Here is a 24667-nt window from a genome sequence, read left to right on the forward strand (position 1 = left end):
TTGCTAGACTTAGGGCCTTTTTACTTTACTTCCCCACCTCCTCCCACTCTCTGTTCTCTAAAAGAAACTGGCATCCAAACTCCCATAAGATAGTTTTTTGGACACATTAGTCTGCCATCTTCTCTGTCTGCTGGAGTTCCGAATAAAGCCGTACTCCTTGCTTCAAAACCTCGTCTCCCGATTTATTGGCCTGTTGTGCAGCAAGCAGAGCAAGCTTGGACTCGGTAACATTATAAAATAAAATAAAGTACTGAGAGAACTTTACTGAACAACTGAAGCTGTTATGCTAGCCACAACAGAGTTTGCAATCAATTGGGAAATATCAATCTGTAAACACAAAGATCTAGATAAAATTAATAATAGATGATTTTTATTTTATTTTTTATTGGAGTATTGCTTTACAACACTGCTTTACAATGTTGTGTTAGTTTCTGCTATATAATGAAGTGAATCAGCTGTATGTATACCTATATTCCCTCCCTCTTGGACCTCCCTCCCACCCCCCACGCCCCCACCCCATGCATCTAGGTCATCACAGCACCAAGCTGAGCCTCCTGTGCTTTATAGCATGTTCCCACTAGCTGTCTATTTTATGCATAGTAGTGTATATATGTCAATCCTAATCTCCCAATTCATCCCAGCTTTCCCTCCCCCATCCACATCCACATGTCCGTTCTCTATGTCTGCTTCTCTATGCCTGCCCTGCAAGTAGGTTCATCTGTACCATTTTTCTAGATTCCACATATATGCATTAATACACGCTATTTGTTTTTCTCTTTCTGGCTTACTTCACTCTGTATGACAGACTCTAGGTCCATCCACATCTCTACAAATGACCCAATTTTGTTCCTTTTTATGGCTGAGTAATATTTCATTGTATACATGTACCACATCTTCTTTATCCATTCATCTGTCATTGGACATTTAGGTTGTTTCTATGTCCTGGCTATTGTAAATAGTGCTGCAATTAACATTGGGGTACGTGTGTCCTTTTGTAGATAAAAGTGATTAAATCACGTTTCATCATGCTATGTCTTAAACTGGTCCTTTAACAATTAGAAGGATTTGGGTTGTTAGTGAAGGAATTGGAGAGAATAATTAGTCCAGAGAAAACATAAGACTAGACTCAGGGACCTTGAGCAGCATGTTATGGTTGAGAGAGTGGATAGTTTGTAATATGCAACTAAACTGTAAAAATAGTGAGGAAGAACATGATATTTCTATGGATTGGGGACTTCAAACTCAAATCCAGTCATTCTCCACCCTGCCCCCTCATTAGGGAGATTTTAGAAAATACTTTACATGGGCTTTACCTCAGGCCAAATAAACTAGAATTTCTGAGATTGGGCTATGGCTTACTGTTTGCTTTTTCTTTCTTTTTAAGTTCCCATGGTGACTTTAATAAAATGCAACGAGATTGGCAAACCGTTACTTTCAGCAGTGAGCCACCATTACAAGCTTCTGATGAAGAATCTAACATAATTGGAAAGGTACTTTTGATTGCAATGTCTATTTTTCAGATACTTCTCAGAGAGGTAAAAGAAACATTATAGAGTAAGAGGTTGAAGTTTAAGAAATAAATTGTGCAGGGCAGAAATAGAGACACAGATGTAGAAAACAAACATATGGACACCAAGGGGGAAAAGTGGTGGTGGAGTGATGAATTGGGAGATTGGGGCTGACATATATACACTAATATGTATAAAATAGATAACTAATAAGAACCTGCTATATAAAAATATAAATAAAATAAAATTCAAAAAAAAAAAAGAAATTATGATGGTCCAGGTAAGAGATACTTTCTCTTGAGTTAGGATAGTAGGAATAGAAAAGTTTGGAAGAAAGTTTAAAAGTGAAGATGTAAGTTTACCAACTCAATATTTAGAGGACATTATGCTTTGTTCTTGCTGTAGAGGTGATGCTTTTGTGTTGCTAGCCAATGCTTCCTGTCATCACTGACATGTTGACACAACTTTTTCTGAGAATGGACTGCTATTGAAATAGATGTGGATATATAATCACATTGACTTTAGTCTATGTATCTGTGGTTTGTTGTTAAGATTGTATGTGGCTTTACATAGAAACAAAGCTTACAAATTTAATCTAGTAATCAAATTTTTCCTTGACCTTATCATCTCATTGATTCAAGCAGTATCATTATTAACACTGGGTAATTTTAGATGAAAAAGGTATATGATCTGATGTTAATTTTCACACAGTCTTACTCTTTTTACGCATTGTAATGTAATATTAAATATTTATGTTTTTCTTTAATCATTTATTTTGGCATGTCTTCGGGCATGAAAACAGAAATGACAGTAATATTCAACCTGAAGGAGGATGATATTAAAAATTAATATTTTTTATTCATTTGTAATCATTGAGAAATTTATACATCTTGGAGATTAATAATATAGTAGCCAGGCAATTTGATCTTATTTGGATCATAGTCTTATAAAAATAGGCACATATATAAAGGCTGTGGATTATTTTAAGGAAAGAAGTATCATGGCAAGTAAGAAATAGTTGTATCATCATTTTATTATGGTTTCATTTACAGTCTTTTATATGGTGAGCTTCTCCTGATACATATGGAAGAAAAAAAGAGACACTTTGAGAAATAAATATTTGCATTCCCAGCTATTAATGCAGCCTCATAAAGAATAATATGAATTCACTTGTTTAATAAAAACAAAAGGGAAAAATGCACCTCGTTTGAAGTAAGCCATCCTACTGATTATTCCACAGCATTTTAGTACCACTAGAGAATATAGATATTTACTAAAGAAGGTTAATCTCCTTATCTAATTCCTTAATTTCAAAGAGACAGTATTTGGAAAGTTAAACTTAGTGACATACAATTTCAGTACTACATTTGATCATTGTGTCATAGTATAATATGTTGAATAAAATAAACACTAATTTAAAACTATATTTTATAGAGATAGATTTTTAAAAATTATAACTCAATTTTTATTGCTAGTATATTAAGCATATATATACTTTTTAACATTACTGATATATAAAAATAAATGTCATTTAAAAACCTTTTTAAATATTGCATCTTGCTTTTACATAAAATTTGTATATTATTTCTATAAATAGTTTAATAATGATACTTTTTGTGCTTATGACCAACCAAATCTATTATTAGAGTCATTTACAGTCAAAGGCCCTGAAACAAAATTGTGATGTGATCAGGGTCACTTAGCGCTGCTAATGTTCATTACTATGTAACATTGCCCAATTTCCAGTTCCTATTTTCCTGTCTTTTAAAGCTCATGCAACTTGAGTTGCAAAAGCATCTTATAAAAATATTGATTTAAGCTAAATGCCCCATTGAGCAGGAGCTCCAGAGGTACTATGCAGAGAATGACTCAAACATGGATATTTGTGTGGAAAGGATTACTGTTTCAAAATGATAGATGCAACACCAGCCCCCTTCCCCACCCCCACCAGCCGTTCCCTCCCATAACAAATACCCAAAAATCACAGGAGAAGTGTTAATAACACTGGAATACAGTTGAACAGTGACAAGCAGATGAGATGTAATTGAAGAAGCAAAGTTACATCAGCATGGGAATGAAAGAGGACTGCCATAGAAGGTAGAAGCACTACGAAGTATGTTCTGTATCACAAAGTGATTACAGGGGAAGGAGGGTCTAGAGAAAACCAAAAGATTGAGAGCTTTGGTATTGCAATAGTAGTTTCTAGGCAATTCATTCTCAGATATTCACCACTGCTCCTATATTATTGGAAGTAACAATGGGAATTGATGTCTTCCTATTAAAAGAGAGGTTAGATTGGCAGTAAAGGGCAGTGCTCTCTCAGATCACTAGAGATGCATGGGAGAAACCAAAAACAGTTACAGTTTGTTGGGTTCATAAGACAACTGCTGAGATTGCTTTCTTTAGCAATATATCTCCTCCCATTTTTGTAGGAAAACAGGCTATTAAGAAGGTTAATGTATCATACCTAATTTAACAAAGCACATTTATCATTTCTTCTTCTAGGTTCCTTCTTAATAATGTAAGAATGTTTGAACTCTTTAAATCTGATCTCCTTTTTCTCCATTTTCAAAGTTAGAGATGTCTAAAGTTTTATTTATACCCTGTTTATTTTTTAGTAAACTTACTATTTTAGGAGAGTTTTAGATTTGCAGAAAAGCAGAAACAATTGTATAAACTTCCTACACACAGTTTCCCCTAGTGTTTACATCTTATGTTAGACTGGTACATGTGTCTCCATTATTGAACCAGTATCAGTAAATTGTTATTAAATAAAGGACACACTCTTTAATTTTTATCTAACGTCTTTTTTTGTTTTAGGGTGCCAGCATGGTCTGGTTCTTTTTATTTGTTTTTTTTTTAAACATCCTTATTGGAATAAAATTGCTTTATAATTCTGTCTTAGTTTCTGCTGTATAACAAAGTGAATCAGCTATATGTATACATATATCCCCATATCCCCTCCCTCTTGCGTCTCCCTCCCACCCTACCTATCCCACCCCTCTGGGTAGTCACAAAGCACCAAGCTGATCTCCCTGTGCTATGCATCTGTTTCCCAATAGCTATCTATTTTACATTTGATAGTGTATATGTCCATGCCACTCTCACACTTCATCCCAGCTTACCCTTCCCCCTCCCCGTGTCCTCAAGTGCAATTTCTACGACTGCATCTTTATTCCTGTCCTGCCCCTAGGGTCTTCAGAAACATTTCGGGATTTTTTTTTTTTAGATTCCATATATATGTGTTAGCGTACAGTATGTGTTTTTCTCTTTCTGACTTACTTCACTCTGTATGAGAGCCTCTAGGTCCATCCACCTCACTACACATAACTAAATTTTGTTTTTTTTCATGGTTGAGTAATATTCCATTGTATATATGTGCCACATCTTATTTATCCATTCATCTGTCGATGGATACTTAGGTTGCTTCCATGTCCTGGCGATTGTAAATAGTGCTACAATGAACATTGTGGTACATGACTCTTTTTGAACTATGGTTTTCTCACAGTATATACCCAGTAGTGGGATTGCTGGGTCATATGGTAGTTCTATTTTTAGTTTTGTAAGGAACCTCCATACTGTTCTCCGTAGTGGCTATATCAATTTACATTCCCAACAACAATGCAAGAGGGCTCCCTTTTCTCCACACCTTCTCCAGCATTTATTGTTTTTAGACGTTTTGATGATGGCCATTCTGTCCTGTGTGAAGTGATACCTCATTGTCGTTTTGATTTCAATTTCACTAATGATTAGTCATGTTGAGCATCCTTTCATGTGTTTGTTGGCAATCTGTATATCTTCTTTGGAGAAATGTCTATTCAGGTCTTCTTCCCATATTTGGATTGGATTGTTTGTTTTCTTGATATTGAGCTGCATGAGCTGTTTGTATATTTTGGAGATTAACCCTTTGTCAGTTGCTTCATTTGCAAATAGTTTCTCCCACTCTGAGAGTTGTCTTCTCATCTTGTTTATGGTTTCCTTTGCTGTGCAAAAGCTTTTATGTTTCATTAGGTCCCCTTTGTTTATTTTTGTTTTTTTTCCCTTTTCTCTAGGAGGTGGGTCAAAAAGGATCTTGCTGTGATTTATGTCATAGAGTGTTCTTCCACTGTTTTCCTCTAAGAGATTTATAGTGTCTGGCCTTACATTTAGGTCTTTAACCTATTTTCACTTTATGTTTGTGTATGGTGTTAGGGAGAATTCTAATTTCATTCTTTTGCATGTAGCTGGCCAGTTTTCCCAGCACCACTTATTGAATAGGCTGTCCTTTCTCCATTGTATATTCTTGCATCTTTTATCAAAGATAAGATGACCATGTGCCTGGGTTTATCTCTGGACTTTGTATCCTGTTCCATTGATCTCTATTTCTGTTTTTGTGCCAGTACCATACTGTCTTCATTACTATAGCTTTGTAGTATAGTCTGAAGTCAGGGAGCCTGATTCCTCCAGCTCTTTTTTTCTTCCCCAAGTTTGCTTTGGCTATTCAGGGTCTTTTGTGTTTCCATACAAGTTGTGAAATTTTTTATTCTAGTTCTGTGAAAAATACCAGTGGTAGTTTGATAGGGATTATGTTGAATCTGTAGATTGCTTTCAGTAGTATAGTTGTTTTCACAATGTTGATTCTTCCAATCCAAGAACATGGTATATCTCTCCATCTGTTTGTATCACCTTTAATTTCTTCCATCTGTGTCTTATAGTTTTCTGCATACAGGTCTTTTGTCTCCTTAGGTAGGTTTATTCCTAGGTATTTTATTCTTTTTGTTGCAGTGGTAAATGGGAGTGTTTCCTTAATTTCCCTTTCAGATTTTTCATCATTAGTGTATAGGAATGCAAGAGATTTCTATGCATTAATTTTGTATCCTTCTGCTTTACCAAATTCATTGATTAGCTCTAGTAGATTTCTGGTAGCATCTTTAGGATTCTCTATGTATAGTACCATGTCATCTGCAAACAGTGACAGTTCTACTACTTCGTTTCCAATTTGTATTCCTTTTATTTCTTTTTCTTCTCTAATTTCTGTGTCTAAAACTTCCAAAACTATGTTGAATAATAGTGGTGAGAGTGGGCAACCTTGTATTGTTCCTGATCTTAGTGGAAATGGCTTCAGTTTTTTACAGTTGAGAACAATGTTGGCTCTGGGCTTGTCATATATGGCCTTTATTATGTTAAGGTAAGTTTCCTCTATGCCTACTTTTTAGAAGGTTTTTATCATAAAAGGGTGTTGAAATTTGTCGAAAGCTTTTTCTGCATCTTTTGAGATGATCATATGGTTTCTGTCCTTCAATTTGTTAACATGGTGTATCACATTGATTGATCTGTGTATATTGAAGAATCCTTGCATTCCTGGGGTAAGCCCCAATTGATTGTGGTGTATGATCCTTTTAATGTGCTGCTGAATTCTGTTTGCTAGTATTTTGTTGAGAATTTTTGCATCTGTGTTCATCAGTGACATTGACCTGTAGTTTTCTTTTTTTCTGACATCTTTGTCTGGTTTTGGTATCAGGGTGATCGTGGCCTTGTAGAATGAGTTTGGGAGTTTTCCTCCCTCTGCTATATTTTGGAAGAGTTTGAGAAGGTCAGGTGTTAGCTCTTCTCTAAATGTTTGATAGAATTAACCTGTGAAGCCATCTGGTCCTGGGTTTTTGTTTGTTGGAAGATTTTTAATCACAGTCTCAATTTCAGTGCTTGTGATTGGTCTGTTTATATTTTCTATTTCTTTCTGGTTCAGTCTCAGAAGGTTGTCCTTTCCTAAGAATTTGTCCATTTCTTCCAGGTTGTCCATTTTATTGGCATAGAGTTGCTTCTAGCAATCTCTCATGATCCTTTGTATTTCTGCAGTGTCAGTTGTTGCTTCTCCTTTTCCATTTCTAATGCTATGGATTTGAGTCTTCTCCCTTCTTTTCTTGAGGAATCTGGCTAAGGGTTTTTCAATTTTGTTTATCTCTTCAAAGAACCATCTTTTAGTTTTATTGATATTGCTATCATTTCCTTCATTTCTTTTTCATTTATTTCTGATCGGGTCTTTACGTTTTCTTTCCTTTTGCTAACTTTGAGGTTTTTTTTTTTTTTTCTTCTTTCTCTGATTGCTTTAGGTGTAAGGTTAGGTTGTTTGTTTGAGTTGTTTCTTGTTTCCTGAGGTAGGGTTGTATTGCTATAAACCTCCGTCTTTTAACTGCTTTTGCTGCATCCCAAAGGTTTTGGGCTGCTGTGTTTTCATTGTCATTTGTTTCTAGGTATTCTTTGATTTCCTCTTTGATTTCTGCACTGATCTCTTGGTTATTTGTAGTGTATTGTTTAGCCTCCATGTGTTTGTATTTTTTACAGTTTTTTCTTGTAATTGATATCTGGTCTTATAGCATTGAGGTTGGAAAAGATACTTGATACGATTTCAATTTTCTTGAGTTTACCAAGGCTTGATTTTTTGACGCAATATATGATCTATCCTGCAGAATATTCCATGAGCACTTGAGAAGAAAGTGTATTCTGTTGTTTTTGGATGGAATGTCCTATAAATATCAATTAAGCCCATGTTATTTAATGTGTCATTTAAAGCTTGTGTTTCCTTATTTATTTTCATTTTGGATGATCTGTCCATTGGTGAAAGTGGAGTGTTAAAGTCCCCTACTATTATTGTGTTACTGTCGATTTCCCCTCTTATGGCTATTAGCATTTGCCTCATGTATTGAGGTGCTCCTGTGTTGGGTGCATAAATATATACAATTGTTATATCCTCTTCTTGGTTTGATTCCTTGATCATTATGTAGTGTCCTTCTTCGTCTCTTGTAATAGTCTTTATTTGAAAGTCTATTTTGTCTGATATGAGAATTACTACTCCAGATTTCTTTTGATTTACATTTGCATGGAATCTTTTTCCATCCCCTCAGTTTCAGTCTGTATGTGTCCCTAGGGCTGAAGTGGGTCTCTTGTAGACAGCATATATATGGGTCTTGTTTTTGTATCCATTCAGCTAGTCTATATCTTTTGGTTGGAGCTTTTAATCCATTTATATTTAAGGTAATTATTGATATGTATGTTCCTATTACCATTTTCTTAATTGTTTTGTATTTGTTTTTCTAAGTCTTTTCCTTCTCTTGTGTTTCCTCCCCAGAGAAGTTTCTTTAGCATTTGTTGTAAAGCTGGTTAGGTGGTGCTGAATTCTCTTAACTTTTGCTGGTCTGTAAAGGTTTTAATTTCTCTTTCGAATCTGAATGTGATCCTTGCTGGATAGAGTAATCCTGGTTGTAGGTTTTTCCCTTTCTTCACTTTAAATATGTACTGCCATTCCCTTCTGGCTTGCAGAGTTTCTGCTGAAAGATCAGCTGTTAACCTTATGGGGATTCCCTTGTATGTTATTTGTTGTTTTTCCCTTGCTGCTTTTAATAGTTTTTCTTTGTATTTAATTTTTGATTGTTTGATTAATATGTGTCTTGGTGTGTTTCTCCTTGGATTTATCCTGTATGGGACTCTCTGTGCTTCCTGGACTTGACTATTTCCTTTCCCATATTAGGGAAGTTTTCAGCTATAATCTCTTCAAATATTTTCTCAGTCCCTTTTTTTTTCTCCTCTTCTTCCCCACTATAATCAAATGTTGGTATATTTAATGTTGTTCCAGAGGTCTCTGAAACTGTCCTCAATTCTTTCCATTCATTTTTCTTTATTCTGCTCTGTGCTAGTTTTTTCCAGTATTTTATCTTCCAGGTCACTTATCTATTCTTCTGCCTCAGTTATTCTGCTATTGATTCTTTCTAGAGAATTTTAAATTTCATTTATTGTTTTGTTCATTGTTGTTTGTTGGCTCTTTAGTTCTTCTAGTTCCTTCTTTAATATTTCTTGTATTTTCTCCATTCTATTTCCAAGATTTAGGATCATCTTTACTATCATTATTCTGAATTCTTTTTCAGGTGCACTGCCTATTTCCTCCTCATTTGTTTGGTGTGGTGGGTTTTTACCTTCCTCCTTCATCTGCTATTTCTCTGTCTTCTCATTTTGCTTCTCTTACTGTGTTTGAGGTCTACTTTTCTCAGGCTGCAGGTTTGTAGTTGTTGGTTTTGGTGTCTGCCTCCAGTGAGTAAGGTTGGTGCAGTGGGTTGTGTAGGCTTCCTGTTGGAGGGGACTGGTGTCTGTTTTCTGGTGGATGAGGCTGAATCTTCTTTCTGGTTGGCAGGACCACTTCCAGTGGTGTTTTTGGAGTGTTTGTGAACTTAATATGATTTTAGGCAGCCTCTCTGCTAATGGGTAGTGTTGTATTCCTGTCTTGCTAGCAGCTGTTTGGCATGGGGTGTCCAACACTGGAGGTTGCTCATCATTGAGTGTAGCTGGGTCTTAGTGTTGAGATGGAGATCTCTGGGAGAACCCTCACCCATTGATATTATGATGGGCCAGGAGGTCTTTGGTGGACCAATGTCCTGAACTCAGCCCTCCCACCTCAGAGGCTTGGGCCTGACACCCAGCCAGAGCACCAAGACCCTGTCAGCTACATGGCTTAGGCTTCTAAAAATGCATCAAGCATCCACTGCATAGAAGTCTGATTTTTCTTCTGTTGTAATTCACTCAGGAAAGTTTCTAGCGGTCAAGTGGTATGGTCCTGTCAAGCTCTCCCTTTTATAGCCATGAATAAGTTGCTGTATCTGGCCCTTCCTTTACAGCCCTTGCAGATTGGCTCTATTAGGTCACTTTTCTGACGCTCAGCAAGGCTGCTCACTGCTCCAGTTGACAGCTCATTTCTCACCTTCTCCTTTGCAGTCAGGATGCCCAGTGCCTCACAGGGCCTATCTAATGTCTTTTTTGTGTTCCTGGATCCCATCCAGTCTACCGCATTAGAGTTAGTCATACTTAGGCAACTTTTGATTGTGAATATTTCTCTGACTTGTCTTGTTTTTGATGATTTTGATGGTTTTGAGAAGTACTGACAAAGGCATTAAAGTCTCCAGTTATTAGATTTATCTGTTTCTCCTTTCTGTTCATCAGTTTTTCTTCATGTATTTCTACACTCTGTTAGATGCCTACACAGTTATGATTGTTATGTCTTGTAGGAAAATTAACTCATTTGTGTTTACTTTAACAGCCTTTGTTCTCCTTCATAACTGTCCCCTTCTGCTTTGTCTGAAATCAACATAACTACTCCAGCCTTATTTTGATTAGTGTTATCATGTATTATTCTTCTCCCATCTTTTAACCTATGTTGAGTTTTATATTGAAACTGAGTTTGTGGACACATATAGTTGGGTCTTGGTTTTTTATCTACTCTGACAATTTTTGTCTTTTAACTGATGTGTTCACTCAGTTCACATTTAAAATGATAATTAGTATAGTTGGAATAATATTTTCAATTCTTTTGTTATTTATTTAGGAGCGAAATTTCTAGGTCATATGATAATCATATGTTTAACTTTTTGAGGTACCACCAAACATTTTCCCAAAGTGACTGTGTCATTTTACATTCCCACAAGCAATGAATGGGGTTTCCAATCTCTCCATGTTTTTGCCAATATTTGTTGTCATTTTAGTCTTTTTGATTATGGTCATTCAAACCGGTGTGAATTGTTATCTAATTATGGTTTTGACTGGCATTCCCCTAGTAGATAATTAGGTTGAACACATTTTCAGGTGCTTACTGATTATATACCTTCTATGGAGAAATGCCTAGTTTGCCCACTTTTTAAAAAATTAGGCTGCTTACATTTCTATTATTAAGTTGTAAGAGTTCCTTCGTATATTCTAGATACAAGTTCCTCATCAGATATGTTTTGCAAATAGTACTGTTTTTTAGGCTATCTTTTCTCTTTCTTGATGGTGCCCTTTGAAGCACAAAAATTTTCAGTTTGATGAAGTTTAATTTATGTTTTTATTTCTTTTGTTGGTTTTGCCTTTGATGTCATATCTAAGAAGGTTTGCCTAATAAATGTCACAGATATTTACTCCTATGTTTTCTTCTAAGAGTTTTATAGCTCTTGCTCTTATATTTTGCTCTATCATCCATTGTAGCTTAGTTTTCATATATGGTATAATGGAAGGGTCAACTCTATTCCTTTGCATATTGACATCCCTTTGTCCTAACATCATTTGTCAGGAAATAAAGAGTGATTTTCCCCTCATTTGTCATAGAATCCTTGTCAAAAGCAATTGTCTATAAATGTAATGGTATGTTTCTGGACTCTCAGTCCTTTTTCATTGATCTTTATTTCTGTCCTATGCCAGTACCACATTATCTTGCTGATTGCATCTTTGTAGTGATTTTGAAATGGGGAAGGGTGAGTTCTTCAACTTTATTGTTCTTTTTCATGATTGTTTTGACTATTCTTTCATTGTTTCATATATGCAACATTTTTCTTCCTGGTTCAGCCTTAGCACATCATTAAGTGGCTTTTTCAGGAAAACCTGAAAATAGAAGTTTACATCTTATTATCTGAAGACCTCAAAGCTATATGTGTTTCTTTTGAATTTAGGAGCCTCTAGACTTTATGTAACACTCCCAGCAGAGTCTGAATCAACATACACACTCAAAATGGTAACTTTTTCCAGTAATATGTATAAATATTCATACTAAGTGAGATGAATAAAGGCTATGAATAGTTTATATCATTTCAGATAAAATTTTGCTGCCAAATGATTTGCTTAAAATCTTTGGAATTCATGAACACTCTTATCTAGAGCCCTTCAGTTTCTGAAGTTGCATCTGATGTTCCTCATCACTTGTTCCTTCCTCAGACTGTCAGGTACTACCAAACAATATGATCTGTCACAGCACCTAATTATCTTGTAAGTGTAATTAAAATACTAATTGTATAATGAATTGTCTAATGTCTGTCACAACCAGTAGATTTCAACTCTGTGAGTTCAGAAGCTAGCCTTTCTTGTCTACTATAGTCCTTTCTTGTTCAGAGCCTTGTAGGGTATCCCTCAGACAGTTATTTCTCACCACAGGAACCTTGTACTTATTAGTTCCTCTGTTAGAACAGTCTTGGGCCAGTTCTTGATATGACTAGTTCCTTTTTACCCTAATGTCTCAGTTTAAACACTATTTCCTCCAAGAGTATGTGTGTGTGTGTGTGTGTGTATGTGTATATATATTTCATATATATATGATTATTATGAAGTTTCTAAAATATTTAATATAATGCATCTAATTTACCTTCTTAATAAAGTATATTGAAAAAGCAAATAATAAAATAAAAACTAAACACTGAATTATTTTCTCTATACATTTCCTCAATAATAATCCTAAACAACCTTATAACAATAGATGCCTCCTACTAGTAAGCACTTAATATGAAGATCAATAAAAAGGTGGTAGATATCACTGATTAATTCTTTAAGATATTTTACCATCATACATGTTCAAGTAAGCCAATACATTTCTTATTATAAACTGTGAATAAATGAATCATAGAAGCCTCAAATATACAAAAGTTAAATATATTATAAAGACAGATATTAATATTGTTAAAACACTTAAAATGTGCTGCCTTCTTTTAAACAAAGTAGTCAGGATCTCTAAAATAATAAATGTTCAGTATGCAACTGCAAATAATTACAATAATATAGTAAGGAAGGAAATATTTAGGTCAATTTATGTGTCTATGTGGATGCTCTCAGATGTTCTGGAATTTAAAAAATACGTTTATGAAATTATAAGATAAAGTAGGTAACCACATAAACTATATAAAAAAACAATGGTCATCGACTTTCAAAAAGTGTCAACCATAAAATTACTTTAAGAAAAATAAAGTTATTAGGCTGCTGATTCCAGCAGGTAACTTAATGTTAATGTTAGAGAGTTTGTGAATTCAAGAATTTGTGACATATGATATTAGGCTTTTCGTTAAGAAGACAGCTATTAACTTGGAAATAATTCAGCTTATTTGGAAGTTAGAGACAAAAAATATGTTAACAATAAAGTGAGAGCAACTATTTTTTTTTCTACTACTGTGTTCAGAATAAAGATGAATGACTCATTATTTCAGCCCTCAAAGGGCTTTTGACTTACCGCAGGAAGTAAACGTGTAAAAAATTAACACAGAACATTGATTACTATAAAGAGTATGATAGAAATGAGGAGATCTTTGTTTGCTTATGTCTAGAAATAATGAGAATCAAGTTTCCAAAGTTAAATATTAGTATTGTGCCTATGCAGTTTTTTGATGTTGTCAATTTTTGAATGATGACCTGCTAGGGACAGATGAGGAGCCTGTACTGTGGGAACCACATATGTAGGCTAGAAGGAATTCACTTTTAATTCCTATTCCAATGGCATAGTTGATCTTGTTATTTCTCATTGGTCTGTGGATATGCAAGGGGATAGAAGCAGGAACCCTTGAGTTCTCAAAATAACCCTAACTTCCTTGCCAAGGTTGTTATTTACAAGAAATGTGTGTGAAGATTAATATGGTGTAATTTTGGGGAAAAAAAAAGAAGAAGACTTGAAGAACACAGTGGCCAAATGCTTCCAAGATTTATAAAGACGTAAAAAATTAGATGTTCCAAACGCTAACATGTGGTCTTGATAAAAATAATAATGTGGAACCCTTGGAAGCATTATGAAGGAAAAAATGTAATAATAGTTTCTTTGAGAACAAATTATTATGCCTGGTGAGCAGGGAATGTTAAAAACATGGCGTTTAATTTTCCAACACTATCCATGAAGAAATTGCAATATATGGGCTCAATGAAAACAGTCATGCAAATTCTAAAGTTTTAATAGTTGATGACGACTTGTGTGAAGGCATGTCTTTAAAAATATATCACAGAGCACATTATTTGTATTATCAGTATGTTGGAGAAACGTTAGAGGTAATGGTTATCACATTTTGGGATGACAAGATTTTAGAAGGGATGCAAACACAATAATTCATATGATATCCAGAGATAGAAATGATGAGCTGAATCTATCCATACTGCACATAAAATATATAAATATTTTTGATAAAGAGAATTTGAACTAACAGTGGGCCAAGTTTGAAATTTAATACAGCTAACACAGTAAAAATTAAACAAAAAAATTTAATAATATAAAAGTAGCACAGGTACAGATATAGAGGTTAACTTACTTTGACATTGAAAGGAATTAGAAAGTCCATTTCTTGTTATATTTTAATTTTGTTTATTCCACAACTACAAAAATCTATGAATTGGAGTATTTCATAAAGGAACATCAACTGAGGAACAACTAATAAAACCTATCTTGCTTTTCCTGAAAAGTTCATTAAATGTAATTTTTGTAGGTAATTTTATTTTATATTTCAGGTGCAACAGAGAACTGATTGTGACAAGCCATCTCTCATTGTCATTCACAGCTCAAAATAAAAGTCTACACAACATTAAGATGAGAAAATTAAATGTTCCAGAGAAATATTTGAGGATTTAATTTTAACATTATATAAAAATTTGTTTGTTTCTTAGCACGCTGTAAAAGAAAAATTCAGTTATAATTTATGGAAGATTTGTATCCTTCTTGAAATGATTGCATAACTATACCTTTTAAGCAGCAAGATCAAAGGGGAAGAGAGGAATATGTGTTTTCTAGAATGGAAAATCCCAGCCTTCATATTTTTGTCAAAAATTGCAACACATTTGACTTGAAAACTAAAGAATGATACAAACCAGGATTTATCCATTTTTTTGAAGACTATTACACTATAATACCTCTGAATTATAGTTATAGTAAGAACTAATCTACTAGCCAAATGACATGCAAAACAGTACCCAAACCTTAAAAAACAATACATGTTTCATTGAAATCAGAAATGTACATTTTAGCTGTTTCCATCACTGCTAGTTTTCATGAAAAACATTTATGTACTGTCATTGTATTTTTCTTTCTTTCCATATTTCAATATCTAAACAATTACTTTTTATTCTATCAGACTCCTGCTACCATAATTTTTTTTTTTTTTTGGCGGTACGCGGGCTCTCACTGTTGTGGCCTCTCCCGTTGTGGAGCACAGGCTCCGGACGTGCAGGCTCAGTGGCCATGGCTCACGGGCCCAGCCGCTCTGCGGCATGTGGGATCTTCCCGGACCTGGGCACGAACCTGTGTCCCCTGCATCAGCAGGCGGACCCTCAACCACTGCGCCACCAGGGAAGCCCTGCTACCATAAATTTTATTATCCCATACTGACCAAACTAAAAGAGAGTTATGAAGGTAGTTTTGTATATTAATATATGGTAAAACTTTATAAATTATTTATGTCTAGTAATTTTAAATTATATTTTCTATGTAAAATATAATTTGAAATAATTTTATTTTACTGATTCTTTAGTGGAAAAACAGAAGTTTTAGAGTCTTTGCCCCTTATTTCATTTTTGAGCCTTTTAACTCAGTTATTTTGCACTTGATAAAATTGGAGTTCAGAGAACTTTATATAATTTTTTTTCCCCCAGAATGCAGCATGGCAGCACTAAAAATGTGCTCACCTACAATTTAGGTAACTATGTAAAAATATTTCCTGAAGGTCCTATCAGAAGTATCAACCCCTATTCCCTGAGTCTGAGCATCCATATATGTGTTTTAGCAATATAAAGATCATATTAGTCAGGGTTCTCATGAAGAACAGAACAAATGTGATATACATTTAAATGGAGAAAGATTTATCTTATGGAATTGGCTTACATGATTGCATGGGCTGGCAGCTTCAAAATCCTCAGAACAAGCTGCTAGGTTGTAGACCCAAGGATAAGTTGATGATGTAGTCTTGAGTCTAAAAAACAGCCTGGAGGCGGAATTCCTTCTTCCTCCAGGAACCTTAGTCTTTTCTCTTAAGCCTCTCAACTGATCGGATGAGACCCACCAACATTATGGAAGGAAATCTGCTATACTCAAAGTCTACCAATTTAAATGTTAATCATGTTTTTAAAAATGCTTTCACAGCAAAATCTAGGCTGGTGTTTGATCAAAAATACGGGCATCATAGCCTAGACAAGTTGACACATAAAATTAACCATCACAAAGGCAAATCCATTTCCCTAGGCAGGAGAAGGTCCTGATTACCACTGTAGCATATTGTATTATTAAATTGATTTACTTATTAAAGAAGATAGCTCCTCAAGTTTAAATATACATAGGACCTTCTTTGCAGTCAGAGACTAACCCACTTTGGGTGTTATCATCAGGTTTGTTTTTTTTTTAACATCTTTATTGGGGTATAATTGCTTTACAATTGTGTGTTAGTTTCTGCTTTATAACAAAGTGAATCAGTTATACATATACATATGTTCCCATATCTCTTCCCTCTTGCATCAGGTTTTTATGATGAGAGTTGTCTGAATCTAAGAAATTTTTATTCTATACAATTAAAAAACTGTTACTTAATAAACTGAACTATATTGGATGATGCAAAAAAGAACAATAGACAGCATGTGAGCAAAGAAGTTTTTGAAGTGCCTATGGCAATTAATATCTATTGCTATTATGTTTCAAGAAACACTTGGGTTTTTATAATATAAAACTATTATTAAACTTCAAAGCCCTATATTCTTGAGGCTAAAAGAAATCATTTCTATTAAATTTATTTTTTTAATCTTCTTCCAAACCATTGTGGTTATTCTCCAAATACATGTTATGCATTAAATTAGGTGTCCAAAATTCTAATAAAATTCTGGTGGATAGTTGGTAAAACTTTGTATATCAGTTTGCAAACATTTTCTTTGCTGACTTCAATATAGGTCTAGTATGTTTTAAATGTGAGAATATATGTTTAATTACCCTTCCTAGGAAATAACCCAGCAGGTATGTGTGTGTTTGCATGTGTGTGTGTATGTATGTATGTGTGCGTGTTGGGGTATTGTCCCTCAATCCCGAAACTATGTGAATTAGTCTACAATACACTACAAAATTCAAAAATTCCCTTTTTTTCAATATAAGAAGTTGTGGAAACATAGTACATTTCTAGATTACCTTTGCCTATGTATTATTACTGCTTCCAGAGGCTATAGCACCAGAGGCTGAAAGCACATTTACACACACACACGCATGCACACACATCCTCATACACACAGCCACATCATATAGCTGTGATGTTGGAATGATGTTATACACTCTCTGACTTGACCTGAAATGATTTAAAAAGGCTCAGTTAGAGGACAACAAAATAAAGCCAATGTCTAATTGTCAATATTGTGACTTATAAATAAAATCTGGTGGAGTGTTTTAGATAAAATCTCAAAAGCCAGTGACTCCATGTATTTTTCCTTTCATTACTCTTTGCTATTAAGCCTAAGAGAAAAAAACACCTATTGTAAAAAAAAAAAAAAAAAAAGAAAAGAAAAAAACACCTATTGTTCCCTCTCTTTCTCTCTAATAGCCAATACTGATGTTTTGGTGGTCCTGGGGTTATATAGACGATCAATTCCAAAAGGGAAGAAACTGGAAAAGTAGCTGATAAATATAATAAAACATTATTTCCATTTTATTGTATATGTATATATTCTTGATTCATGATAATAATAATTACCACAGTGAATTCAGAAAGATTAAATTAATCAATATTTATAAAGCACCTACAACTATTCATGGCACATTGGTGTTTTAAAAGAACAAAAGCCAGGTTGTCTTTAAAGAGGGCAGCCAGCAATCCCTTCCCTCTTTGTACAGACATGCTGTTCTAACCATCTATGAGGTAGAGTCTGTTTTCCTCTTTGAAGATATGTATGTTCCTAACTGAACCACTGGGCTCTTTTACTCATTTATTGACATTAAGAAATAATTAGGAATTATTCCATTTAGTTGGATATAACATAAACACGAGATCATTTTTCAATAAAAGAGCATGTTACATTCTACTGCCACCTACTCTAGGTCACAAATCTGTGTTGACATAGAGTAGCAAAAAAAAGGGGGGGGAAGATAAATTGGATCTAGCTATGTTTATGGTGGTGAAACAATAGAAGTCATTGAGCTTCTGTAATTAGAATTGGAAGTACACCTCCTTTTGGCTTAGGAATGACCAGATGTTAGGATTACTCTTAGGAAACACCTAAACATTTTATTTGGGGTAAGCATCTCTTTTATAGTGTACCCAAATAATGCACTAGGTGTCTATCAATTAAGCACAGCTGGTGTCAACCTGAAGCAGAAGTAAAATCAACGGAGATACATCGTTCATACACATCCAAAACCAATGCAATTAGAATATTTCATTTCTCAATATTGTTTCGTTTGTAGGACACCTCAAACCCAAACAAAGCAAATTCAACTCTATGAATTGTTACGGAAAGCTGAATTTACCCATGACGTTGCCACTCAGTTGTGAGCAAATTGACACCAAAGGAATTTTCAAAGATTGCAATGAAAGGGTATGATAAATATTGGACAGAAAGGCAGCAAAATCTTTACAGTGGTTTGATTATGGATGATTACTTTTTCTCAATCTCTCTATTTTCCTCAGAGAATATAAAATACAATTACTTTTTTTTTAAATTAAAAATAAGCCACAAGAAGAAGCTGAAAATAAAGCAATGTAACTACAGGTGCAAAATTAAAAACTGAATGGAGTCTATGTTGATTTTATTTTTATTTTGGCTTTCTTGGAGTATTACATATAGTTATATATAATTTATGTGTATATATTCATGTATGTATACATACATTTGCTTACAGTTGTCTATTTTTGTTACTTGATATCATTTTATTATCATTACTAAAAATATTGCTTAGGAGAAAACAAAGCTGAATAAGAATGAGCTTGAGGGATAATTTTGAGTAACAGTAAGATAAAGACAAATTTAATTATTCCTTCTTGGTCTTAAGTCAAAGAGAAGTTTGGAGAGGAGGTGGCAGAAAAGTGGGTGTTCAGGAGAAAAACATATCTGCTATAGCAATACAAACTACTATAACAATAAAAACTACTGTAGCAGTAAAAAACTAGCCTTTGTTCATCAACAATTCCAAATTCCAAAGTTGTAAACTTTCTTTCTTCATAAAATGTTAATAAATATATTCGTTTTTCTGACTCTGACTGAATAACCGGAGAAGATGGAATTTTAAAAATATATATTAATAATATAATAAAATTTACTTCTAACTGTAAACTTATTAAGATCTCTCCCACAGTTGAGAAACAAAATAATCTCTACATTTTCTGAGTTTGTCAATTTAATCATTTGTTTAAATAGCATTTACAGAAATCTGTAAATTATGAATATCTTTATATTTTGCTTTATACTTGTTTTAGTTTACAGCACTCTACTTCTGACAATTTTATAAATTGTTGACAGGAAGCAGAAATAAATCTATAACATTAATTCTTTTTTCTTAGCTTTGCTGATTTCATTCTGATATATGTGCTAGGGATTGTGGTGTCTATTTGTGTTGCCACTGAGTGACAACCTAACTTTGACCTACTTATAATGAAACGTCATGTTGTCACTCAGGCTCAAGAAGCCATTAAAATTTGACAGCATTGCCTCCTGTCAGGTTTTCCTAAATTCGACTGAACAAAACATCTATCAGAATCATGACTTTGTTTCACAATTTTTTTTAAATGACGTCTTAACTAATGAAAAGTAACCTGTTGAATTTCAGTTCTGGCCCTCCACAAACTAAAGGTCAGCCTATTAAGAATTTTCTTATTGACAAGGCAGCTTTGCTTCTTAAGGATATATCATCATAGCAAAATAGGGTAGTTTGGAAAAAGAAAAAAATCAGTTCATCATAAGCCCTGAACTTTGGCTTAGTTTATTTTTTTTTCCTAGGCTTGTGGTTTTCTGTCCAATAATCCATTAAATCTGAAAAGGAAAGCAAATGCAAGTCATAACATGAAGCTAGAGAGAAGTTTTCAAGTAATCTAAATATGTTTATAACACAGATCCTAAAATTGCATGTATTCATAATTACAATCTAGACACAATACTGCAAGCTTGATCTTGTTCATTTTAGAAGATATTTAAGGATATAAACAAGGTCGGTATATCAAAGAAGAAGAGATGTGTCAAATGGATAAAATGAGTTTAAAAAAGAGCAATTTAAATAAATTTGCCATTCTTAAGGATCAAAGAAAGATGAAGGAAGTCACAATGAGTGTCTGGGAATCATAAACTAAACTACAGTTTTTATTCATTCATTAGTCTCATATTTTTAAACATAAAAGAACTAGAGAGAGAAACAAAGTGCATCTGAATTAATTCCTCAAGTAGCATTTTAAAATGCTTTTCCCATTGAGACTTCAAATTTAACTTAATATTTTCTGAGCTTTGCCTATGAATATGGCTAAATGGCACAAATAAAATAAAATATAAGAAAATAAAAGAAAATGAAAAAGCTATCAAAATTTTAAAATGCATTCTTTCTAACAATAGCTATATAAATAGAATGTATTAATGAGCTATACATTTAAAAACCCACCATACAAACTATTGTATTGTTTTAGCAACCAATTTAAATTTAGTGGGATGAAGGTATGTTAAATCATGCCATATTTAACAAAAGATGATAGCCTTACTAAACAAAAACTAATTTGAATTTAGAATTAAAAAGAGAAAACATTTCTTTGATGACAAATATGCAATTATTATAGCCTTGGCAACTGGGTGGGAAAATAATTCTACTTTTCTTGAAGTATAGTTCACTTGCAATATAATATTAGTTTTAATTGCACAATATAGTGATTCAATATTTTAATATGCTATGCATTATACAGAGTTATTACAATATTATTGACTATATTCCCTGGGCTGAACATGACTTACCTGTGACTTATTTTATAACTAGTAGTTTGTATCTCTTAATCCCCTTAACCTATTTTGACCATCCCCACAAACCACTCTCCTTTGGCAAACACTGGTTTGTTCTTAGTATCTGTAAGTCTATTTCTGTTTTGTTATATTTGTTCATTGGTTGTATTTTTAGTTTACACATATATAAGTGAAAACATAGTATATGTCTTTTTTTGTATGTATTTGTCTTTATTTCACTTAGCACAATACCCTCTAGGTCCATCCATTGTTGCAAATGGCAACGTTTCATGCTTTTTTATGGCTGAGTACACACACACACACACACACACCACTTCTTCTTTATCCATTTATTTATCAATGGATACTTAGGTGGTTTCCATATCTTGGCTATTGTAAATAATCCTTCAGTGAACATAAGGGTGAATATATCTTTTCACATTTGTGTTTTCATTCTCTTTGGATAAATACCCAGAAGTGGAATTGCTGGATCATATGGTAGTTCTATTTTGAACTTTTTAAGGAACCCCCATAGTGTTTTCCAGGAGCTGCATCCATTTACATTCCCAACAACAGGAAGTTTCCCCTTTCTCCACATCCTCACAAACACTTTTTAGTTGTTGTCTTGATGATGATAATTCTGGCAGATGTAAGGTAATATATGATTTGCGTTTCCCTGATGATTAGTGATGTTGAAGATCTTTTCATATGTTTGTTGGCCATCTGTATATCTTCTTTGGCAAATGCCTATTCAGGTCCTCAGCCCATTTTTAAATCAGATTATTCATGGGTTGTTTTCATATTGAGTTATATGAGTTCTTTATATATTTTGAGTATTAACCTCTTATCAAAAATATCATTTGAAAATATCTTCTCCTCTTCAGTAGAATGCCTTTTCATTTTGTTGATGGTTTCCTTTGCCGTTCCAAATCTTTTTCATTTGATGTGGTCCCATTTGTTTATTTTTGCTTTTGTTGTCTTTGCCCAAGAAGAGGGATCCAAAAAAATTTTGCTATCATCAATGTCAAAGAGTGTAAAACCTGTGTTTTTTGTTTATTTCTGAAAGTTTTATGGCTTCAGGTCTTACATTGATGTATTTATCCACTTCAGGTTTGTTTTTCTATATGGTGTGAGAAAATGATCCAGTTTCATTCTTTTACATGTAGCTGTCCAGTTTTCCCAACACCACTTATTGAAGCAGTGGTCTTTTCCCCACTGTATGTTCTTGCCTACTTTGTCATTGATTAATTTACCATATATGAGTGGGTTTATTTCTGGGCTCTCTATTCTGTTCCATTGATTTATGTGTCTATTTTTATGTTCCAGTATCATACTGTTTTGATTACCTTAGCTTTGTATGGATAGCATAGTTTGAAGTCAGGGAGCATGATAGTATTCTCTTATGATTGTTTGTATTCTGTGATATCATTTGTAACTTCTCCTCTCTAATTTCTAATTTTATATATTTGGGTGCTCTCTTTTTTTCTTGATGAGTCTGGCTAAATATTTGTTAATTTTGTTTATCTTTTCAAAAAACCAGCTCTTAGTGCCATTGATCTTTTCTGTTGTTTTTGGGTCTCTATTTCATTTATTCTCTCTCTGATCTTTATTAATTCTTTCCTTCTACTAACTTTGGGCTTTGTTTGTTCTTTTTCTAATTCCCTTAGGTATAAAGTTAGGCTGTTTATTTGACTTTTTTTTTGTTTCTTGATGTAGGCCTCTATCTCTATAACCTTCCATCTTAGAACTGCATTTGCTGCATCCCATAGATTTTAGAAAGTTGTGTTTCTATTTTCATTTGCTTAGTATGTTTTTTTATTTCCTCTTTGATTTCTTAATTAACCCATTTTTTGGGTAGTATATTGTTTAGTCTCCAAATGTATTGTTTCTAGTTTTCTACTTATAGTTGATTTCTAGTTTCATACCATTGTGCTCAGAAAAGATGCTTTGATATGATTTCAATCTTCTTAAATTTACTGAGACTTGTTGTGGGGCTTAGTGTGTGATTTGTTGTGGAGAATGTTCCATGTACACTTGAAAAGAATGTATATTCTGCTCTTTTTGGATGAAATGTTTTGTAGATATCTGTTAAGTTCATTTGGTCTAATATGGTATTTAAGGCCAATGTTTCTTTATTGATTTTCTGTCTGGATGATCTATCCATTAATGTAAGTGGGGCATTAAGTCCCCTACTATTATTGTATTACTGTCAATTTCTCTCTTTATTAATATTTCCTTTATATATTTATATGCTCCTATGTTAAGTGCATATATGCTTAAGAATGTTCTATCCTCTTCCTGGTTTGACTTTTATTGCTATGTAATGCCCTTCTTTGTCTTTTGTTATAGTGTCCATTTTAAAGTCTATTTTGTCTGATACGAGTATTGCTATCTCATCTTTCTTTTTGTTTCCATTTGCATGGAACATCGTTTTGCATCCCTTCACTTTCAGTCTGTGTGTGTCTTTAGCTCTGAAGTAGGCAGCATAAAACTGGGTCTTTTTTTTTTTTCCCCATTCATCCACCCTATGTCTTTTGATTGAGGCATTCAGTCCATTTACATTTAAAGTTATTGTTGATATGTATGTACTCAATGCCATTTTGTTACTTTTTATCTGGTCATTTCTGTAGTTCTTCGGTCTTTTTTCTTCTTTTTTTAGTCTCTTCCCTTGTGGTTTGATGATTTTCTTTAGCATTATTTTTGAGTTCCTTTCCCTTGTTTTTCTGTTTATGTATGGTAGGTTTTTGATTTGTGATTGTGGTTACCATGAGAAAGATAGATAGATAGATAGATAGATAGATGATAGATTTGCTTTAAGTTGATAGTCATTTACACTTAAACCTGTTCTAAAGCTCTACATTTTTTACCCTACCCTCCACATTTTGTTTTTGATGTCATATTGTGCATCTTTTTGTGGATCCCTTAACTACTTAATGTAGTTATAATTGAATTTATCACTTTTGTCTTTTTACCTTCATATTATCTTTTTAAGTGGTTGATCCAATGCCTTTACTATATATTTGCTTTTAGCAGTGAGATTTTTTTCCTTTTATATATTTTTATATTTCTAGTTGTGGTCTTTCATTTCCTCTTGGAGAAGTCTCTTTAACATTTCTTGTAAGGCTGGTTTAGTTTTTGGTTTTTGCTTGTCTGGGAAACTTTATAGCTCCTTCAATTCTGAATGATAGACTTGCTGAGTATCCTTGAGACTTGTTCTGTGGCCTTGCATGTGATCTACCTGGACAATGTTCCATGTGTCCTTGGTTTTTCCTCAGGACTTCAAATATATTTTGCCATTCCCTTCAGGCCAGAGTTTCTGCTGAAAAATTAGCTGATAGCCTTATGGGAGTTCCCTTGTATGTGATTTTTTGTTTTTCTCTTGCCATTTTAAAATACTCTCTTTATCCCTAACTTCTACCACTTTAAATGTGATGTGTCTTTGTGTGTATCTCTTTGGTTTTATCTTGTATAGGACTTTCTGTGCTTTCTGGACTGGG

General features: G+C 33.7%; 1 long non-coding RNA gene across 1 annotated transcript in view; it reads left to right on the top strand.

Annotated features, from left to right (window-relative positions):
• The window catches only part of LOC109549359 (uncharacterized), a 319510-nt gene that overhangs the window by 285885 nt on the left and 8958 nt on the right, over positions 1 to 24667 (top strand). The window contains exon 7 of the long non-coding RNA XR_002175643.3: positions 1385 to 1490. This is a non-coding gene — a long non-coding RNA (uncharacterized lncRNA). The remainder of the gene's footprint in view (positions 1 to 1384; positions 1491 to 24667) is intronic.

Source organism: Tursiops truncatus, chromosome 7, assembly GCF_011762595.2.
Source record: "Tursiops truncatus isolate mTurTru1 chromosome 7, mTurTru1.mat.Y, whole genome shotgun sequence".
Taxonomy (NCBI): Eukaryota; Metazoa; Chordata; class Mammalia; order Artiodactyla; family Delphinidae; genus Tursiops; species Tursiops truncatus.